The 21,501-nt window shown below is 41.3% G+C and overlaps 1 protein-coding gene across 1 annotated transcript in view; it reads right to left on the reverse strand.

Annotated features, from left to right (window-relative positions):
• The window catches only part of CDKL3 (cyclin dependent kinase like 3), a 147,544-nt gene that overhangs the window by 32,060 nt on the left and 93,983 nt on the right, over positions 1–21,501 (reverse strand).

The following is a 21,501-nucleotide window of genomic DNA, read 5'->3' on the forward strand; positions in this document are numbered from 1 at the left end:
GTCCTGCCCTGAGAGATTCATGGAACAGGATATTTACAAGGCAAAGCAAAGAGAACCAGAGTCTCAGTTCTGCAGAGGGGCTGAATGCCCCGGGAGCTAGTGGAGGGTGAGGTCAATGTGTACTCGTCTTAAAGGAAAAACTCATGGAAGAGGAAGGTGCTAATGTTGTTGAACACCTATTTTGTGCCAACCCTCTTAATTCTTGTTTTAAATCTTTGAGGTATCACCATGAGGTCGTTTTTAAGTTCAGTACAGATGAGGAGCCCAAGGTCAGAATTATGTGTCTAGGGTTGCCCAGCCACAAACCGGCAGATCAGAGTTTGATGCCAGGCCTCTCTAACCCTGCAGCCTGAGTGGAATATAGAAGCTGGTGGGAAGGAGATGGATGCCTTAAAGTTATTGTCTTGGTGTTAGGTGTGTTAAAGGATTGACTGGGATGGGAAAAGTGTTGCTGGCTTGGGCATAGCACAAGCAGCACAGCCCCTGTGTTCCTTTGGGTGGTGGGGTCACCTCTCTTAAAGGTAGAGACTTCTAGCTGATTCTGTCTTTTCAGGCCAGGAACAGTTGCTGAACACCCCAGGCCTGCTGAGGTCCCTCCTTGAGTCTCATGTTCAAGCAGTCTTTGTCTATGAAACTGGGAGGCGACCTTGTTAGCTGCCAGTTCCTGACAGCCACCTCTCACCAGTGGCTCCACTCTGTGTCCCTGACTCAGCACATAGCACAAGAGTGCCTGCCATCCCTCAGTGTTTCTACAGCAGCAACCCCGAGATGCCGGAGCTAGAGGGGACCTGACCTGAGAGAAGATACCTTCAGTGACTGCCAGGCTGTTCCTTGGAACCTGTGCAGAGATGAAGGCTGCCTGTGTTAACACACCTAGTGAGGAGTGGAGCTGAATTTGAATGCAAGTCTAGGCAACTTAATTGAGCAAGTTTGAAACCTTGCTTGCTGCCCTTCTGGAAGGAGTCAGGAATTTCCAGTTCTGGGCCTGGGCTGTGGGTCTGACAGACCTCTGGCCCTAGGTTTGGGTGCCAGGTTCTCCACTTCCAGAATAAGAAGCTTTGCTGTGCAGCAGGACCTGGGCCCTTCTGGTATCTCCTGAATGAAAAACAAGGGATATTTAATAAATGTGGATTTAAATATTAAAAAAAAGACTTGTATTCTGAGTGTATCAGGAACCACTAACAATTAACAACAACAACGAAAATCCAATTTAAAATGTACAAGGTATTTGAACAAACAAAAAAGACATAAGAATGGCCAGTAAGCATGTGAAAGGGTGCTCAACATCATTGTTCATTAGGAAAATGCAAATTAAAACTTTGATTTAAAAAAAAGCTTCACCCACTAGAATGGATAAAGTGATAATATCAGATGTTTATAAAGCTATGGAACAACTGGAACTCTCAGTCTTTGCTGGTGAGAGTATAAACAATTATCTCACCTTAGAGAACTGTTTGGTAATTTTCCATAAATTTAAACATACATTCTCCCTATGACTGACCACACAATTCTACTTCTAAATATTTTTCCAAAGATAATGAAGGCATAGATCCACAAAAAGACTTGTGCAAAAAAGTTCATGGCAGCCTTAATCATAATAATTGAAACAACTCAAATGTGCATCAACTAGAGACTGGATAAAGAAATTGTATTATGGTAATGCACTAGAACATGACATAGCTATAAGAAGTTAACAAATGGCAGTAACCCCAGCACTTCGGTAAACCAAGGCAGGATGATCATTTGAGCCCAGGAGTTTGAGTCCAGCATGGGTTAACATGGTGAGATCCCATCTCTACAAAAAACAAAAACGTTGGTCAGGCGGTGGCTCACACCTGTAATCCCAGCACTTTGGGAGGCCAAGGTGGGCGGATCACAAGGTCAGGAGATTGAGACCATCCTGGCTAACACGGGGAAATCCTGTCTCTACTAAGCTACTACGGAGGCTGAGACAGGAGAACGGTGTGAACCCAGGAGGCAGAGCTTGCAGTGAGCCGAGATTGCGCCACTGCACTCTGGCCTGGGCGACACAGCCAGACTCCATCTCAAAAAAAAATTCTTTAAAATGAAGGTAAAATAAAGACATGTATAGGAAAATACAAATGACTGGATTTGTCATCATATAGTCTGCATTAAAGGAAATACTACAGGGTATTTTTTAGACAGAAAAAAATGACCCCAGTGTAAGCTTGGAAATGCAGGGAGGAATAAATAGTAACAAAAGAGTAAAAGTTAACTGTCTAAAACAATAATAATGTTTTAATATATGTATTATTATATGTATTATTATTATATGTTTATTATATTATATGATTAATATATGTAAAATTAAAATACATGACATCATTAGCACATAAATAGGGAAAGAAGCAAATAAGTATTCTAAGGTCTTTTCATTATCTAGAAGGAGTAAAATACCAATTTTATTAAACTCTGGTAAGTCACAGACGCATGTGACAAAAATCTGCAGATAATTGTCAAATATATATCTCTCATAACAAACTGATAAAGGGAAATATTGAATAATAAAAATACTCAACTATTTTTTTTAAAAAGCAGTAACAGAGAAAGGAAAACAGAATACATGGAACAAATAGAAAGTAAATAGCTAGGTGGTAGATTTAAAACCAAACATATAAGTAACTATATTAAATAAAAAAGATTCCAAATAAAATGCTCCAAATAAAAGACAGAGATGGTCATACTGGATAGAAAATATAAAACCTAACCATATATTGCTTATAAAATAACCATTTATATGAAATATAAATATGTAGGAATATTCAAAGTAAAAGAAAACAAAAATAGTTACTATACAAACTCTAAACAAAACATGTAGCTATATTAATAACAGATGAAGTAGACTGTAATGTGAGAAGCATTACTAGAAATGAGACATATTTCATAATGAAAAAATGGTACGATTCACCAGAAAAATGCAACAAACCTAAATTGACTGCACCTAATAACATAGCCTTAAATGTATATTAAAAACTGATAGAATTAAACGAAGAAGTAGACAAATCCACAATAGTACTAGAAGATTTTAACACATAACCCTCAATAACAAATAAACAGGACACATGCCAAAGAATCAGATACGGTATAAAGATTTAAACAACACAATTAACACTCTTGAACTGACACCTATAGAATATTGCACCCAATAATTACAGAATTTTTTTTAACTTCAAAAATTTACTATATGTTGGCACATAAAACAAATCAATACACTTCAAAGGAATGAAATAATACAGAGGGATTCTCTGACCACACTCTAATTAAGCTAAATATTAATTTCAAAAACTTCCATGTGCTTGGAAACTGAGAATTACATTTCCAAAAAACTCATAAAGTAGATATCATATTGGAAATTGGAAAAACATTTTACTAAATAACACTACATATAAAAACACGCGATACAGCTAAAGCTGTGCTTAGAAGTAAATTTATGCATTTAAAATGCTTCGCCTTTCGCTCCCTGACCGCCGCCATCATGGGTCACATGCATGCTCCCTGGAGGGACTCTGCCCTATCACCGCAGCGTCCCCACCTGGCTGAAGTTGATATCTGATGACATGAAGGAGCAGATTTACAAACTGGCCAAAAAGGGCCTGACTCCCTCACAAATCAGTGTGATCCTGAGAGACTGACATGTGTTGCACAAGTATGTTTTGTGACAGGCAATGAAATCTTCTCCGCTCTGTCGCCCAGGCTGGAGTGCAGTGGCTGGATCTCAGCTCACTGCAAGCTCCGCCTCCCGGGTTTAGGCCATTCTCCTGCCTCAGCCTCCCGAGTAGCAGGGACCACAGGCGCCCGCCACCACGCCCGGCTAGTTTTTTTTTTTTTTTTTTTTTTTTTTTTAGTAGAGACGGGGTTTCACTGTGTTAGCCAGGATGGTCTCGATCTCCTGACCTCGTGATCTGCCCGTCTCGGCCTCCCAAAGTGCTAGGATTACAGGCTTCAGCCACCGCGCCCAGCCCTTAAGAATTCTTAAGTCCAAAGGACTTGCTCTTGATCTCCCTGATGATCTGTACCATTTAATTAAGAAAGCAGTTGCTATTTGAAAGCATCTCGAACAAAACAGAAAGGATAAGGATGCTAAATTATGTCTGATTCTGATAGAGAGCCAGATCACCATTTGGCTAGATATTGTAAGACCAAGTGAATCCTCCCTCCCAATTGGAAATATGAATCATCAACAGCCTCTGTCCTGCTCGCATAAATCTGTCTATGTACTCAAGCAGTAAAATGATTGTTTAACTAAAAACAAATTAATAAATAAAATGCTTCTGAGAAAAAAACAATGGCTGATAGTCAATGATTTAAATTGGAAAATAAACAGAATCTAAAGACATTAGAAGAAAAAAAAGATAGGAACAGACATTAATACCACAGCAAATAAATATACACTAGAGAAAATCACTTCATTGAAAAGACAATTAGATAAATTATTGGTATAAAAAAATTAGAAAAAACACAAGTTACTAAGTTCAAGAATGAAAAGGGGCTAAGGATGATGGCTCGTGCCTATAATCACAGCTACTTGGGAGGCTCAGGCAGAAGGCTCAGACGGGATGATAGCTTGAGGCCAGGAGCTTAAGATCAGCCTAGGCAACATAGTGAAACCCATATCAAAAAGAAATAAGAAAAAAAAATCTGGGCATGGTAACATATGCCTGTAGTCCCAGCTACTTGGGAGGCTGAGGCAGGAGGATTACTTGAGCCCAGGAGTTTGAGGCTGCAGTAAGCAATGATAGTGCCACTGCACTCTAGCCTCAGTGACAGAGCAGGAAGTGGGGGAAGAACTTCGCTAGAATCTTACCAACTTTTACAAAATAGTAAGAGGGTGTTATAAACTATATACTGATAAATTTTAAATTTTAAGTGAAATGTCTGTAGATTATACATTTACATCTCTCATTTATTCCTGATATTGTTAAACTGTGTTTCTGTATTTCTTGACCAGTTTAGTAAGTTTATCTTTTTTTTTTTTTTTCTTGTGATGGAGTTTCCCTCTGTCGCCCAGGCTGGAGTGCAACGGTGCAATCTTGGCTCACTGCAACCTCCGCCTCCCGAATTCAAGTGATTCTCCTGCCTCAGCCTCCCGAGTAGCTGGGACTACAGGCATGTGCCACCATGCCTGGCTAATTTTGGATTTTTTTTGTTTTTTAGTAGAGACGGGGTTTCTTCATGTCGGTCAGGTTGATCTCAAACTCCCGACCTCAGGTGATCTGCCCGCTTCAGCCTCCCAAAGTGCTGGGATTACAGGCTTGGGAGCCACTGTGCCCAGCCCCTAAGTTTATCATTTTTTTTCATTCTTTCTAATCATCCAACTTTTTGGTTGTGTTGATTTTACTCTAGTTATTGCTTTCTATTTCACTGAATTCTTTCCTTTATTCTTTCTTTCTTTCTTTCTATTTACTATAGGTTTCATTTGTTCTTTTCTAGACTTTTTTTTTAAAAAAAAACATTTTAAAGATTAGGTCATTAAATTTAGATCTTTCTTCTTTTCTTTTCTTTTTTTTTTTTTTTTAAGACGGAGTCTCCCTCTGCCACCCGGGCTGGAGTGCAATGGCGTGATCTCGGCTCACTGCAATCTCTGCCTCCTGGGTTCAAGCAATTCTCCTGCCTCAGCTTCCTGAGTAGCAGAGACTACAGGCGCATGCCACGACGCCTAGCTAATTTTTTTGTATTTTCAGTACAGATGGGGTTTCACCGTGTTAGCCAGGATGGTCTCGATCTCCCGACTTCATGATCCACCCTCTTTGGCCTCCCAAAATGCTCGGATTACAGGTGTGAGCCATCACACCCGGCCCTGATCTTTCTTCTTTTCTAATATAAACATTCAAAGCCATACATTTCTCAAAGCACTGCTTTGGCTGCATTCTAAAAATTTTGATATGTTGTGCTTTCATTATCATTCAGTTCAAAATATTTGCTAATATTCCTGGTGTTTTTTCTGTAATGCATAGATTATTTAGAATTGATTGTTTAGTTTCCAAATATTTGGGGATTTTCTAAACATTGTATTGTTATTAATTCTAATTTGATGCCATTGTGGTCACAAAACATATTCTATATGATTTAAATCCTCGTATATTTATTGAGACTTGTTTTATGGCTCAGAATATGGTCTATCTTAGTAAGTGTAACATTTGCACTTGGAAAAAATGTGTATTGTGCCATTGTTGGGTATCATGTTCTATAAATGCCAGTTAATCAAAGTTGGTTGAAAGTATTGTTCAGCTCATCTATGTTTTTTTGTTTTGTTTTGTTTTTGTTTTTGTTTTTTGAGACAGTCTCACTCTGTTCCAAAGGCTGGAGTGTAGTCACACAATCTCAGCTCACCTCTGCCTCTCGGGTTCAAGTGATTCTTGTACCTCAGCCTCCTGAGTAGCTGGGATTACAGATGCATGCCACCACACCCTGATAATATTTTGTATTTTTAGTAAAAACAGGGCTTCACTGTGTTGGCCAGGCTGGTCTCGAACTCCTGGTCTCAAGTGATCCATTCATTTGGCCTCCCAAAGTGCTAGGATTAATAGGCATGAGCCACCGCACCCAGCCAGATAACCTATGTCTTTTTATTTTTTAGATGGAGTCTCACTCTGTCACCCAGGCTGGAGTACAATGGCACAATCTTGGCTCACTGCAACCTCTGCCTCCCAAGTTCAAGTGATCCTCCTGCTTCAGATTCCCAAGTAGCTGGGACTACAGGCACATGCCACCACAGCCGGCTGATTTTTGTATTTTTTAGTAGAGATGGGGTTTCACCATGTTGGCCAGGCTGGTCTCGAATTCTTGATCTCAGGTGATCTGCCCACCTCGGCCTCCCAAAGTGCTGAGATTACAGGCATGAGCCACTGCACCCAGTCACCTATGTCTTTACTAATTTTCTGTTTACTTGTTCTATCAGTTATTGAGAGAAGAGTATTGAAATCTCAACTATATTTGTGGATTGTCTATCAGTAGTTGCTTTACATATTTTAAAGCTCTGGTATTAAATGCATACACATTTAAAACTGTTATATTTTCTTAGTGCACTGACCCTTTTATCATGAAATTTCTCTTTATCCCTGGTATACCTCATTTAAAAATCTACTTCATCTAAGAATGTAGTCACTCTAGCTCTCTTATTATCACTGTTGGCATCCTTTTTCTATCCTTTTAACCTGTGTATTCATATTTATAGTGTGTTTCTTACAGCATATAGTTGGATATTGCTTTTTTCTTCCCCAGTTAGACAATCTTTGTCCTTGTCATTGGAGTATTTGAACCATTTATATTTAATGTAATTATCTATGTAGTTAGGATATAGCATCTGTTTTCTCTTCCCTTTCATGTGCTGCTTCCCTATGGATAGAGTACCATTCTGTCTCTACTGTTGGTTCATTAGCTATACCCCTTTTGCTTTATGTCTTTTGTTTTGTTTTGTTTTGTTTTGTTTTTTTGACAGAGTCTTCCTCTGTTGCCCCGGCTAGAGTACAGTGGCATGATCTCTGCTCACTGCAACCTCCACCTCCCGGGTTCAAGTGATTCTTGTGTCTCAGCCTCCCAGGTAGCTGGGACTACAGGTGTGTCCCACCATGCCCAGCTAACTTTTGTATTTTTAGTAGAGAAGGGGTTTTGCCATGTTGGCCAGGCTGATCTCAAATTCCTGGACTCAAGCAATTCCCTGCCTCAACCTCCCAAAGTGCTGGGATTACAGGTGTGAGCCACCATGCCCAGCCCCATGTGGATTTTTTTTTTTAATATTCCATTTATTTTCTCATTATGTTAATGTTATCCTTTAAATCCTGTTCTAAAGTTGTTGTAAAGCCCTTGCCTGCTAATTCCATTATCATTTCTTTATCTCCTTCTATTGAATCATTTAAAATTGTCATTGTAGGTCACATATTTTCTGGGTTGTTTTATTTTAATTTAATTTAATTTATTTATTTTGAGATATAGTTTCACTCTGTTGCCCAGGCTGGAGTGCAGTGGAGCAATCTTGGCTCACTGCAACCTCTGCCTCCCAGGTTTAATCCTCCCATCTCAGCCTCTTGAGTAGCTGGTACTACAGGCGTGCACCACATGCCCAGCTAATTTTTGTATTTCTTATAGAGACAGGGTTTCACCATGTTGCCCACGTTGGTCAAACGATCTGCATGCCTCAGCCTCCCAAAGTGCTGGAATTATAGGAGTGACCCACTGCATCCGGCTGCTGGATTGTTTTCAAGTCTACAATTTTTTTTTTTTTTTTTTTTGAGATGGAGTCTCGCCCTTGTTGCCCAGGCTAGAGGCAATGGCGTGATCTTGGCTCATTGCAACCTCCACCTCCCGGGTTCAAGCAATTCTCCTGCCTCAGCCTCCCAAGTAGCTGGGATTACAGGTGCCTGCCACCATGCCCAACTAATTTTTGTATTTTTAGTAGAGATGGGGTTTCACTTTGTTGGCCAGGTTGATCTTGAACCCCTGACCTCAGGTGATCCACCCACCTCGACCTCCCAAAATACTGGGATTACAGACGTGAGCCACCGTGCCCGGCTTTTTTGTTTGTTTTTTGTTTTGTTTGTTTGTTTGTTTTTGTATATGGAGCCTTGCTCTGTTGCACAGCCTGGAGTGCAGTGGTGCAATCTCAGTTCACTGTAACCTCCGCCGCCCTGGTTCAAGCGATTCTCCTACCTCAGCCTCCCAAGTAGCTGGGATTACAGATGCCTACCAATATGCCTGGCTAATTTTTATATTTTTAGTAGAGACAGGGTTTCGCCATATTGGCCAGGCTGGTCTCAAATTCCTGACCTCAAGTGATCCACCTGCCTCAGCCTCCCAAAGTGCTGGGATTACAGGCATAAGCCACCACATCCAGCCAATTATAGTAATTTTTTCATTGGGTGGCAGGCTTATAACACTTACATGATTGTTAGAATTTTTTAAATTTCCTTTAAAGAAGTTAGAATTTGTTTTGACAAGCCATTGAGTTACTTGCAGATCACCTTGGTCCCTAAGAGTCTTTTTTTTTTTTTTTTTGAGACAGAGTCTCACTCTGTTGCCCAGGCTGGAGTGCAGTGGCACAATCTCAGCTCACTGCAACCTCTGCCTCTCAGGTTCAAGCAATTCTCCTGCCTCAGCCTCTTGAGTAGCTGAGACTACAGGCACACGCCACCAAGCCCAGCTAATTTTTGTATTTTTAGCAGAGATAGGGTTTCACTATGTTGGCCAGGCTGGTCTTGAACTCCTGACCTCATGATCCACCTGCCTCAGCCTCCTAAAGTGCTGGGATTACAGGCATGAGCCACCGTGCCTGGCCAAGAGTCTTGTTTTTAAGCTGTGTAAGAGCATATCTAAAAGGCCTTTTATCGTAAGATAGTTTATCCCTACTACAAAGATATGATATGGGGTCTCTACTAAATGCCCTGGCTGTTCAAAAAGATCTCTACACATTAGATGGCAGAAACTGGAGTTGCTCCTAGCCCTGTGGGATCTCTGACAATTATTTTACTTATAGATCCCTGGGAGATATTATTTGACTGGCCTTGTAAATTTCATCCTATATATGGCTCATCAGTTTGAGTACTCCAAAAAACAGATACCAAGAAGGGGGTTCTAAGACATTATAATGTTGTAGGGAAAAATGGGAAGGGAGCCAGGGGAAGCTAAGAGAATCATATAATTGCAATGCAGGTTTGACCCTTTTTGAAAGAGAAAAGAAAGGAAAGTTGAGTGGAAGACACTTAGACTGCACTGCAGTTCTAAGGAAGTTTGGAAATCTGATGGGGAATCCTTAAGCCAAAGTCTCCCATCGGAGGCATTCTCCTTTTCTCAGCAATAGGCCTACCTTCATATGCCTGAAAGTCATTAGATGGGAGTTAACACATGGGAAACATGGCCTTACTGCAAATGTGGAGATGGATTTCAGAGTGCAGCAGCTGGGCCCATTAGTCAAGTATGTTCTTAACAGTCAGATATATTAGAGACACATTTTTTTAGGCGACCAAATATTCACACCTTCCATCAAACAGATATACATCTCCTCAAAATTTGGAGACAGGCTCCTCCATGATGCCTATTATCCTTTCTTCCTGGGGGGAAACTAAGAATAGAGAGAATGATGAGACAAACTACAGTCCTCGTCACTGCAGTTGATCTAAGCACTGCACTTGGTCTTCACCCTCTCCTTCCTCCAATGATTCATTCTGAATTGCCTCACTCATAGCCATCATTTCAGCAGGTCTTGGTGCCTTACCTAGTGGTGTGATCCAAACCTCCATTCCTGGGAAACCCGAACTCTTAGTAATCATACCCTTTTCAGTCTCAGGTTGCTACATGTGTTCATTCACAGTTACAGTGGTTCAAGGGAATAACAGGAGACACTCAAATGGATAATGGGTTGGACACATTTGCCATCCTTCCCCCTTCATGTAACAGTGGTCCTACTTCCTCCTGCTGATCAAGGCCAATTACCCCTCCCAGTATGGTGACTTCTTTTCTTGCCTGCTACACCCCGGACACAAAGAATTCAAAATGCCATTGTGGAAATTGTAACTTTACGTTAAATGGAACTCTTGCTGTGTGTGACCTCTAGCAAGATTGTGCCCCTTTTGGAAACCAAGAACTCCAATTCTGTCAAAGTCCAGGGTTGCAAGGATGAGAAGTACAAAATCTCCCAGGTGGGACATGAATTCCCATTTTGGGAGTGATAATAAGAGGAGCCACTCCTGCTTCCATGCCCTGACTCCCAGACCCATGTGTTTTTCCCCCTGGGGATATGATATCCTATAAAAGTCTCTGCATATATATCCTGCATCCGGAAGATTGGCACATTATCTTTTCAGAATATTTCCTCTGAGCTAGCACTTCATCTGTACTTACAAAGGCTGGTCCAGTGTTCTATAAGGCTGGCTGCTTTAGGATGGTACATGTGATATTCCCAGTGAATCCCATGGTCATGAAACTACTCCACACCCTCTTCACTGTAAAGTGGTTGGATGCTATGTTGTGTGGAATTCCATGCCTATGAATTATTCTGTAAGCCCCAGAGAAGCTGATAATCTTTAGACAGGAAGTATAAGACCATACTCAGAATAAGTATCTATACCTGGTGAAGATAAAACTCTTGCTCTTTTGGGTTGGAAGAAGCCTGATATACTTGACTTGGCACCAACTAGCTGATTGGTCTCTTCAGAGAACAGTGCTATGTCTGGGGTTCAACATTAGTCTCTGTTGCTGTAGTTTTCAGTGTCCAAATCTTCAATCTTATTTCACCAGTCCTTGGTGAATGATGTGTCCTCTGGGTCCTCCCATGATTCTCTGGTTAGACTTCTGGTCTTATATTACACATCTATTCCAGCATGCCTACTTCCCTCAGCCTCTTCATCCTTTCCTGTGCCATCTGTAAGGGCAACTCAGGCATTTCCACTTCCCTGAGTGTTAGCCACAACATTTTCCAAGCTTCTAAAATCCACCTCAGCAGTGAATTTGCCTTATCCCCTACGGTCCTTGCAAGGGTGTTAAATCCCATGTCCTGAGATAGTACTCCCAAGTAGAAGAATTCTTGCTTATCTATGCTTACATTCTAGTCCCCTTGATCAAACACCCTAAAATCTAAAAACACCTAAAAATCTAATTCCAAGGATACATTCCTGCCTCCTGCTAGTATGCTAGCTAATTCTTGCAATTCTTTTGATATAAGTCTCTTTTCTTCCTTTATCAGGCCCAGCATGTTTTCAACAAAGTTATGCTGAAATTTAACCTAAGTTATTGATTTGGCAGCAAAACGTCGGAGTGCTACTGAGATGAGCACCTGCGGCATCATACAGCAAAATATAAGTGTTAGTTCTTACAAGGGAAAAATGAGCCATCTCTGCAAGCCCAGACAGTTCAAGGGCTGCAGTGCCAGCATTCTTAGGGGCATTCAACCTGATGTCCCCATTCCATGTTTCAGGGTCCCAGGTTATCCCCACTAGGTCCTGACCTTTGTATAATAGGCCTGCTGGGCATTCAAATGTGTCATGTCTCTGAAGTTCTGCAACTCTAACAATTAGGTCTTCATCCTACTGCTCACATGTGTCTGCTCTTCCACTGCAGTACATAAGGAGCTCTTTGTAAGATGATAACACGAAACCATCTGGCTTAGCCATTAATTGCTCAAGAGCTTTCAGTTTCTGATTATTCCACTGCAAGGCATCAATACAACTCAGCAGTAACCAATTCACTCACATTTGGAGGTAATCTCCTTCCTCCCCCAAAATCTTTCTCTGCCTGCATCAGCACACCTTACACAGAATTTCCCTCTACCACATCATTTTCCAAGTCACCACTGAAATCTTTAGTTGCTGAGCTCCGGTTTATGCTAGTGTCTATCCATGTCCCACGTACCAGTCAGAATGATGTTCTCTTTGCCTGCCAGGAGGTGAGTGAGCCAGTCCCAGATCCCATCTTACTGCCTATTTTCTTGGACCACTCTTGGTACCACTTGTGTTAGCTCAAGTCCCCTGAGAAACAGATGGCAAGAGATTAGATATGCAAGAGATTTACTGGGAGAAATACCTGTGAGAAAACTGGGAAAGGAGCCAGGGGAATCTAGGAAAGGCATCAGACTGTAATGTATGTCTGACCTTTGTGAAGGAAAGAAAAGAAAGGTTGAGTGGAAGCAACTTACACTGCAGTGCAATTCTAAGGAAGTTTGGCAATGCCAGTGAAGAATCTTTCAGCCAAAATTTTGAGTTTCACACCTTCCAAGAATGGGCCTTCCTCAGTATCTCTGTGCCTAGTCACTGACTGTAAGCAGCAGCCATAGGAAGATTCCTTAGTATGAACATGGTGATGAATTTCAAAATGCAGCAACTGGGCCGATAGGTCAAAATTACATTCCCTGCTGTTGAAGGTCTGAGAGGTCTATTTTCATGGCTGCCACAATTGCACAGATTAATAGTCAACCAAAGACTGGAGGGTAACCCATGCAGACTTTTGAGCACCTTCTCTATATGTAGAGCTTTTCTCTTCTCTAGTACTCTGCCTTGCAAATTCTAGCCACCTTGGCCTCCCCAAGCTTCTATCCCTACTTCATCAACTCAGCAAAGCTGCCAGGCTCTCCTTGGGTTATGCCATCCTGTGCTGTAGTCCAGAAATTGCCTTTAAGCAAAAAGCCTATGTAATCATAGTGCTTACCTCATTCATTTTCCATCTGTAAGGGACTATGGTCCTGGGCTGGCTGTTGCCCAATGTCTAAGGCATTGTTTCAGATACTTTTTTCCATTATCCTAGCTTTTACAAAGGAAGAGTATCATGCCAGTTGCTCCATCATGGACAGAAGTCAAAGCTCCTCAGTTTTCTCTGGTGTGTGTTTGTTTTAAATTTCATTATTTTTTACTTGTATCTATTTATTTCTCTCTGGGTTTAATTTGCTGTTCTTTTACTCACTTCTTGAAATACAAGCTTGGATCACTGATATTAACCTTCCTTCTTTTCTAGCATATGCACTTAAAGCTACACATTTCCATCGAACCACTGTTTTAACTATATCTCAGAAGTTTTGATATGTCATATTTTCATTATTATTCAGTTTCACATACTTTCTAATTTCTATTGTGATCTCTTTTTTGATTAAAGGATTACTTAGAAGTGTACTGCTTAATTTCCATTTTCTAATTAGTTTTCGTAATTCATTTCTACCTTAAGACTATTGTGGTCAGAGAGTACATTCCGAGTGCTTCCAATCTTCTGAAACTTTGTTGAAGCTGGCTTTACTGTCAAATTTGATAAATTCACCTGTATACTAAAAACAATGTATATTCTAGCTGGGCATTTTGCCTCATGCCTGTAATCCCAGCACTTTGAGAGGCTGTAACGAGAGGATCACTTGAGGCGAGGAGTTCAAGACCAGCCTGGGCAACATAATAAGACCCTGTCTCTACAAAAAATTTTTAAAAAAATAACTGGGCACTGGTGGTGTGTGCCTGTAGTCCTAACTAGTTGGGAGGCTGAAGTAGGAGAATTGCTTGAGCCCAGGAATTCAAGGCTACAGTGAGGTATGATCATGCCGTTGCACTCCAATCTGGGCATCAGAGTAAGACCCTGTCTCTATAAAAAAATTTTTAAGGCCGGGCGTGGTGGCTCATACCTGTAATCCCAGCACTTTGGGAGGCCAGGGTGGGTGCATCATGTGAGGTCAGGAGTTTGAGACCAAACAGGGTGAAACCCTGTCTCTACTAAAAATACAAAAATTATCCAGGCATAGTGGTGCATGCCTGTAATCCCAGCTACTCAGGAGACTGAGGCAGGAGAATCACTTGAACCTGGGAGGTAGAGGTTGCAGTGAGCCGAGGTCATGCCATTGCACTCCAGCCTGGGCAATAATAATAAAACTCCATCTCAAAAAAATATATTTTTAATATATAGTCTTTTTTGTTTGTTTGTTTTTGAGACAGAGTCTCGCTCTGTCGCCCAGGCTGGAGTGCAGTGGTGCAATCTTGGCTCACTGCAAGCTCCACCTCCCCAGTTCACGCCATTCTCCTGCCTCAGCCTCCCGTGTAGCTGGGACTACAGGCACCCGCCACCATACCCAGCTAATTTTTTGTATTTTTAGTAGAGATGGGGTTTCACCATGTTAGCCAGGATGGTCTCGATCTCCTGACCTCGTGATCTGCCCACCTCGGCCTCCCAAAGTGCTGGGATTGCAGGTGTGAGCCACCGTGCCCGGCCCTAATATGTAGTCTTATCCTCAGTGCAGTGTTCTATTATGTCAACAGACTCAAGTTTATTGTGTTATTTTGATTTTTATGTCATTACTGATTTATCATGTGCTTGTTTTATCAACTATTGAAAGGTGTGTTAAATCCACCTTATTAATGTTGATTTGTCTATATTCTCCTCTTAATTCTGTCCATTTTTGCCTTATATATTTTGAAACTATATTATTCAGTGCATATATATTTAGAATTGTTATATCTTCTTATGAATTGGACTCTATCATTAGAAAATGCCCCTTTCTATCTCGTTATTCTTCTTGCCTTAAGAACTATTCTCTCTCATAATAACAGAGCAACACCAGCTTGAGTGCAATGATGCGATCTCAGCTCACTGCAGCCTCTGCCCCTGGGTTCAAGTGATTCTCACACCTCAGCCTCCCGAGTAGCTGGGATTACAGGCAGGCATCACCACATCCAGCTAATTTTTGTATTTTTAGTAGAGATGGGGTTTCACCATGTTGGCCAGGCTGGTCTCCAACTCCCTATCTCAGGTGATCTCCCCACCTTGGCCTCCTAAGATGCTGGGATTACAGGTGTGAGTATCACACCCAGCTCCAGCTTTCCTTTAATTATTGTTTGCACACTATATTTTTCCAACTTTTACTTTCAGCATTTCAGTGTCTTATACTTAAGATATTTTTTATATGCAGCATATAGCTGTCTTTTTTTTTTTTAACTTTTCTTTTTAGATTGGAGTCTTACTATTTGGCCAGGCTGGCCTTGACTCCTGGCCTCAAGCAATCCTCCTGCCTCAGTCTTCTGAGTAGCTGGAATTATAGGCATATGCCACCAGACCCAGGTTATAGTTAGATAATTTTTAATCCAATCTGATAATATTCATCTTCTGTTCGGAGTATTTATTCTATTTGTTTTAATGTAATTACTAATATAGTTGGAATTGTATCTACCATCTTTGACTTGAGTTTAATACAAATTACTATTTTAATATTTCCTTGATAATGCTAAAATCTTAGAACACTTTATTTACCCTCTCCTTCTTGCTTTATTGGAGTCATGAGTTTTAATTCTACATATATTTTAAGCCCTCATATTACTATGATTGATCTTTACAGTAAATATTTATTTATATTTACTCACACATTTCCCCCTTTTGTTGTTCTTCATTCCCTTCAAATTTCCTGTTTCCATTTGGGACTATTTTCCTTCTGCCTTAAGAACTCTCCTCAGGCCAGGCACAATAGCTCACACCTGTAATCCCAGCACTTTGGAAGGCTAAGTTGGGAGGACCACTTGAGGTCAGGGGTTCAAGACCAGCCTGGTCAACATTGTGAAACCCCGTTTCTACCAAAAAGAAGAAAACAAAATAGCTGGGCGTGGTGGCAGATGCCTGTAATTCCACCTACTCAGGAGGCTGAGGCATGAGGATCACTTGAACCCAGTAGGCGGAAATTGCAATGAGCAGAGATTGCGCCACGGCAGCCTGGGCAACAGAGCGTCTCAAAAAAAAAAAAAAAAAAAAAAAAAAAAACCAACTCTCTTCAGCTTTTATCTTAAGGCAGGTCTTCTGGCAATAAATTCTTTCTGCTTATATGTTTGCTTAGGTGGCGGTTGCAGTGAGCCAAGATCATGCCATTGCACTCCAGCCCAGGCAACAAGAGTGAAACTCTGTCTCAAAAAGAAAAAAAGAAAAGTCTGTATTTTGCCCTCATTTTTGTCACAGAGTATACAATTCCAGCTTGGCAGCTATTTTCTTGCAGTACTTCAAAGGTGTCATGTCATTGTCTTCTGTATTTCATCATTTTTGTTGAGATCAGCTCCTTTAAAGGAAACATGTCTTCTTGCCTTTTAGATTTTCTTTTTATATATGAATTAGGTGGTTTCATTATGATGTGCTTAGGTGGGGTTTTCTTTTTTCTTTTTTGAAACGGAGTCTCACTCGGTTGCCCAGGCTAGAGTGCAGTGGTGCTATCTCAGCTCACTGCAACCTCTGCCTCCCAGGTTCAAGCAATTCTCCCACTTCAGCCTCCCGAGTAACTGGGATTACAGGTGCCCGCCAGCATGGCCAGCTAATTTTTTGTATTTTTAGTAGACACAGGGTCTCACCATGTTGGCCAGGCTGGTCTCAAACTCCTGACCTCAAGTGATCTGCCCGCCTTGGCCTCCCAAAGTGCTGGGTTTACAGGTGTGAGCCACTGTGCCCAGCCGCCTAGGTGGGGTTTTAGTTGTATTTTTCCTGCTTGGGGTTCACAGAGCTCCTTAAACACACAAATTTTTGTCTTTCATCAGTTTAGTAGTATTTTGGGACATTCTCTTCAAATATTGCTTCTGCCTTATTTATTTATTATTTATTTATTTATTTATTTTTGAGATGGAGTCTTGCTCTGTCACCCAGGCTGGAGTGCAATGGCATAATCTCGGCTCACTGCAACCTCCACCTCCCGAGTTCAAGTGATTCTTCTGCCCCAGCCTCCTGAGTAGTTGGGACTACAGGCGTGCACCACCACGCCTGGCTAATTTTTGTATTTTTAGTAGAGATGAGGTTTCACCATATTGGCCAGGCTGGTCTCGAACTCCTGACCTTGTGATCCACCCGCTTTGGCCTCCCAAAGTGCTGGGATTACAGGCGTGAGCCACCGCAGCCAGCGCTTCTGCCTTATTTTCTCTCTCCTCGTCTGATGGGAACCTAATTATACTTAGGTTAGATCTTTCCACTCTGTCTTGAAGGGGAAACAAACTATGTGTTGAGACTGTTCATGTCTCTGATGTTGTCACTCTAGCTGTATGAAACTACTAAAAAGCTCTGTTAGTTTCTCTGTACCACAGTAGTGCCCTCTTCCAGAGCTAAGTCTGAATTCTCAGTTTTTTTCTTGTTTCAAGAATCAGTCTATATTCCCCAGGGAAAAGCCACTGTAAACCATCAGCTCAACTCTCTGGAATTATCCCCTCAAATCACTATTGCATCAGCAGCAACCTGCCTTTAAACAGAAATTTCTTGCATTTCACCTGGTTCTCAATGGATGTTTAATTTTGTTGCAAACTATCGTATCTAGAAGCATAAGTATCTTATTCCATATGTTTTGAGACTGCATTTTTATTACTATTTTCTATGTATTATTATATGGAAATGATTAACTAATTTCCATTATTATTTCTTCTTTGATACTTTCAGAAAGTATTTTTTAAAATTTCATATATACGGGGCCAGTCACAGTGGCTCACACCTGTAATCCCAGCACTCTGGGAGGCCGAGGTGGGTGGATCACCTGAGGCCAGCAGTTCGAGACCAGCCTCATCAATATGACTAACCCTTCTCTACTAAAAATACAAAAATTAGCCGGACATGGTGGCACATGCCTGTTATCCCAGCTACTCGGGAGGCTGAGGCAGGAGAATCACTTGAACCTAGGAGGCAGAGGTTGCAGTGAGCCAAGATCATGCCACTGCACTCCAGTCTGGACAACACAGCAAAACTCTGTCTCAAAAAAATATAAAATCATATATATGGGTTTATATGGGTTATTTTTCATTTCTGGGCAAAATGTTTTCTTATATATCTATTAAATCAAACTTAAATATATTGTTATTCAAATCCGTATCCACACTTTTTCTTTGTTTCCTTGTCAGTTACTGAAAGAGAAGTATTAAGAATATCATGCTATGATAATGGATTCTTCAAGTTCTCATGTTCACTAAATTTATGCTTTATATATTTTGATGCAAAAACTTCTTGGCTTTTATGCCTTCTCAGTGAATTAAATCATCATATGTAGTGTCCCTCTTTATGCACAGTAAGTTTTTTTGCTTTATAATTTGTTTTTCCTGATAATATAGAGCCACACCAACTTTTTTTCTTAGTGTTTGCCTGTTATATCTTTTCTAACATATATTTTCACTATTTCTGTGTCCTTTTATATATATATATATATATATATTTTGAGATGCAGTCTCGCTCTGTCACCCAGGCTGGAGAACAGTGGTTCCACGCTCACTGCAACCTCCAACTCCCGGGTTCAAGCAATTCTTCTGTCTCCTCTTTTTGAGGAGCAGGTTTTTTTCTAATTCACTCTTTACTTAGGGTAACACTTTTTACGGACTCAACTTCATGTGCAGTCTCCAACATAACTTCCAAACTTGCTTAGGCTCTAGGTTTATCTCCTTCCAGCTGGGTGACCTATTCAAACCAATGCTCTAAACCACCAGGAACTTGTAGCCTTTGATGAGAGGTTTTACAATTGGAGTTTTTCAGGATATGCAGTATACATTTAATCAGATACCCGCCACACATATTTCCAGAAATGAAAAAGTAGATCTGCTTTTGATCTAAGTCTGAAACTTCAGAAATCTTCAACTACATCTTTCTAAAGGCAAACAGAACTGTGAATGCTCCGAAAATTTAAAGAGTAACTACAGCATGACACTAATTCCCATCTCAAGATTTCTTCTGGCAAGCTTGCTCAGTGACATCTATACCTCAGATTCTTTCTGTTTTTTTTTTTTTTTTCCTTTTTTTTTTCAGGCTGGAGTACAGTGGCGCATTCTTGGCTCACTGCAACCTCCGCCTCCCAGGTTCAGTATTACTGATCATTTTTAACATCATTCCCTAATTCTTCAACAAGTCTCCAAACTACCAAGGTCATTTTGAATTTAAATTATTTGTTCCATACATATTGAGGTACATAATCATATAAAAGGCACTGGGGGTTCGGTGATAACGGTTTGACAACTCTAACTTCCAAGAACTAATAGTTTTGTTGATGACACACATAAATTAAGAGGTAACTAGCATCACAAAGCAGGATGTAAAACATAGTATAAACAATAGAATATGGGAACCTAGAAAAAAAGGAGATAACCTGTCATAGGAAGAGCCCAGGTCATGCAAGGAAGGCTACATAAGCGTAAACATGAAAAATTAATACAATTTGGGAGGATCAAAATTTGTTAGAGTAAGTCAAGTAGGCCTGATGACTGAATGGCTATCAGATACATGGAAGCTGAAAAAATTAAGTTAATGCCAAGTTTCAAGCCAAGGAAAACCACAGTATTACTTTTAAAAACAAGAAAAGCTAAGAGAGAAAGATGGTTTGGGGATAAATTAATACAGTTTAGATATGGTAAGTGTATTAGTCTGTTTTCTCGCTGCTGATAAAGACATACCTGAGACTGGACAGTTTACAAAAGAAAGAGGTTTATTGGACTTACAGTTCCACACGGCTGGGGAGGCTTCACAATCATGGTGGAAGGCAAGGAGCAGCAAGTCACATCTTACGTGGATGGCAGCTTGCGAAGAGACAGCTTGTGCAGGATAACGTCCCCTTATAATAACCATCAGATCTCATGAGACTTACTATCACAAGAACAGCATGGGAAAAACCTGCCCCCATGATTCAATTACCTCCCACCAGGTCCCTCCCACAACACATGGGAATTCAAGATGAGATTTGTGTGGGGCCAAACCATATCATTCCGCCCCGGCCCCTCCCAAATCTCATATCCTCACATTTCAAAACCAATCATGCCTTCCCAACAGTCCCCCAAAGTCTTAACTCATTTCAGCATTAACTCAAAAGTCCACAGTCCAAAGTCTTATCTGAGATAAGGCAAGTCCCTTCCGCCTACGAGCCTGTAAAATCAAAAGCAAGTTATTTACTTCCTAGATACAATGGAGGTATAAGCATTGGATAAATACAGCCATTCCAAATGGGAGACGTTGGCCAAAACAAAGCAGCTACAGGCCCCATGCAAATCCAAAATCCAGTGGGGCAGTCAATTATTAAAGCTCCATAATGATCTCTTTTGACTTCATGTCTCACATCCAGGTCACACTGATGCAAGAGGTGGGGTCCCATGGTCTTGGGCAGCTCCCATGGTCTTGGGCAGCTCTGTGGCTTTGCAGGGTACAGCCTCCCTCCTGGCTGCTTTCATGGACTGGCATTGAGTGTCTGCAGCTTTTCCAGGCACACAGTGCAAGCAGTCAGTGAATCTACCATTCTGGGGTCTGGAGGACAGTGGCCCTCTTCTCACAGCTCTACTAGGCAGTGCCCCAGTAGGGACTCTGTGTGGGGGCTCCAACCCCACATTTCCCTTTTGCACTACCCTATCAGATGTTCTCCATGAGGGCCCCACCCCTGCAGCAAACTTATTCCTGGACATCCAGACATTTCCATACATCCTCTGAAATCTTGGCAGAGGTTCCCAAACCCCAATTCTTGACTTCTGTGCACTCACAGGCTCAACACTACAGGGAAGCTGCCAAGGCTTGGGGCTTGGTCCTCTGAAGCCACAGCCTGAGCTCTACATTGGCCCCTTTCAGCCATGGTTGGAGCAGCTGGGACATGGGGCACCAAGTCCCTAGGCTGCATACAGCATGGGAACCCTGGGCCTTTCCTCCTAGGCCTCTGGGTCTGTAATGGAAGGGGCTGCCGCAAAGGTCTCTGACATGTCCCGGAAATATTTTCCCCGTTGTCTTGGGGATTAACATTCGGCTGCTCATTGTTTTTGCAAATTTCTGCAGCTGGCTTGAATTTCTCCTCAGAAAATGGGATTTTATTATCTATTGCATTGTCAGGCTGCAAATTTTCTGAACTTTTATACTCTGCTTCCCTTATAAAACTGAATGCCTTTAACAGCATCCAAGTCACCTCTTGACTGCTTTGCTGCTTAGAAATTTCTTCCACCAGCTGGGTGCGGTGACTCATGCCTGTAATCCCAGCCCTTTGGGAAGCCAAGACAGGTGGATCACAAGGTCAAGAGATCGAGACCATCCTGGCCAACATGGTAAAACTTCGTCTCCACTAAAAATACAAAA

This window comes from Macaca fascicularis, chromosome 6, assembly GCF_037993035.2.
Source record: "Macaca fascicularis isolate 582-1 chromosome 6, T2T-MFA8v1.1".
Classification (NCBI taxonomy): Eukaryota; Metazoa; Chordata; class Mammalia; order Primates; family Cercopithecidae; genus Macaca; species Macaca fascicularis.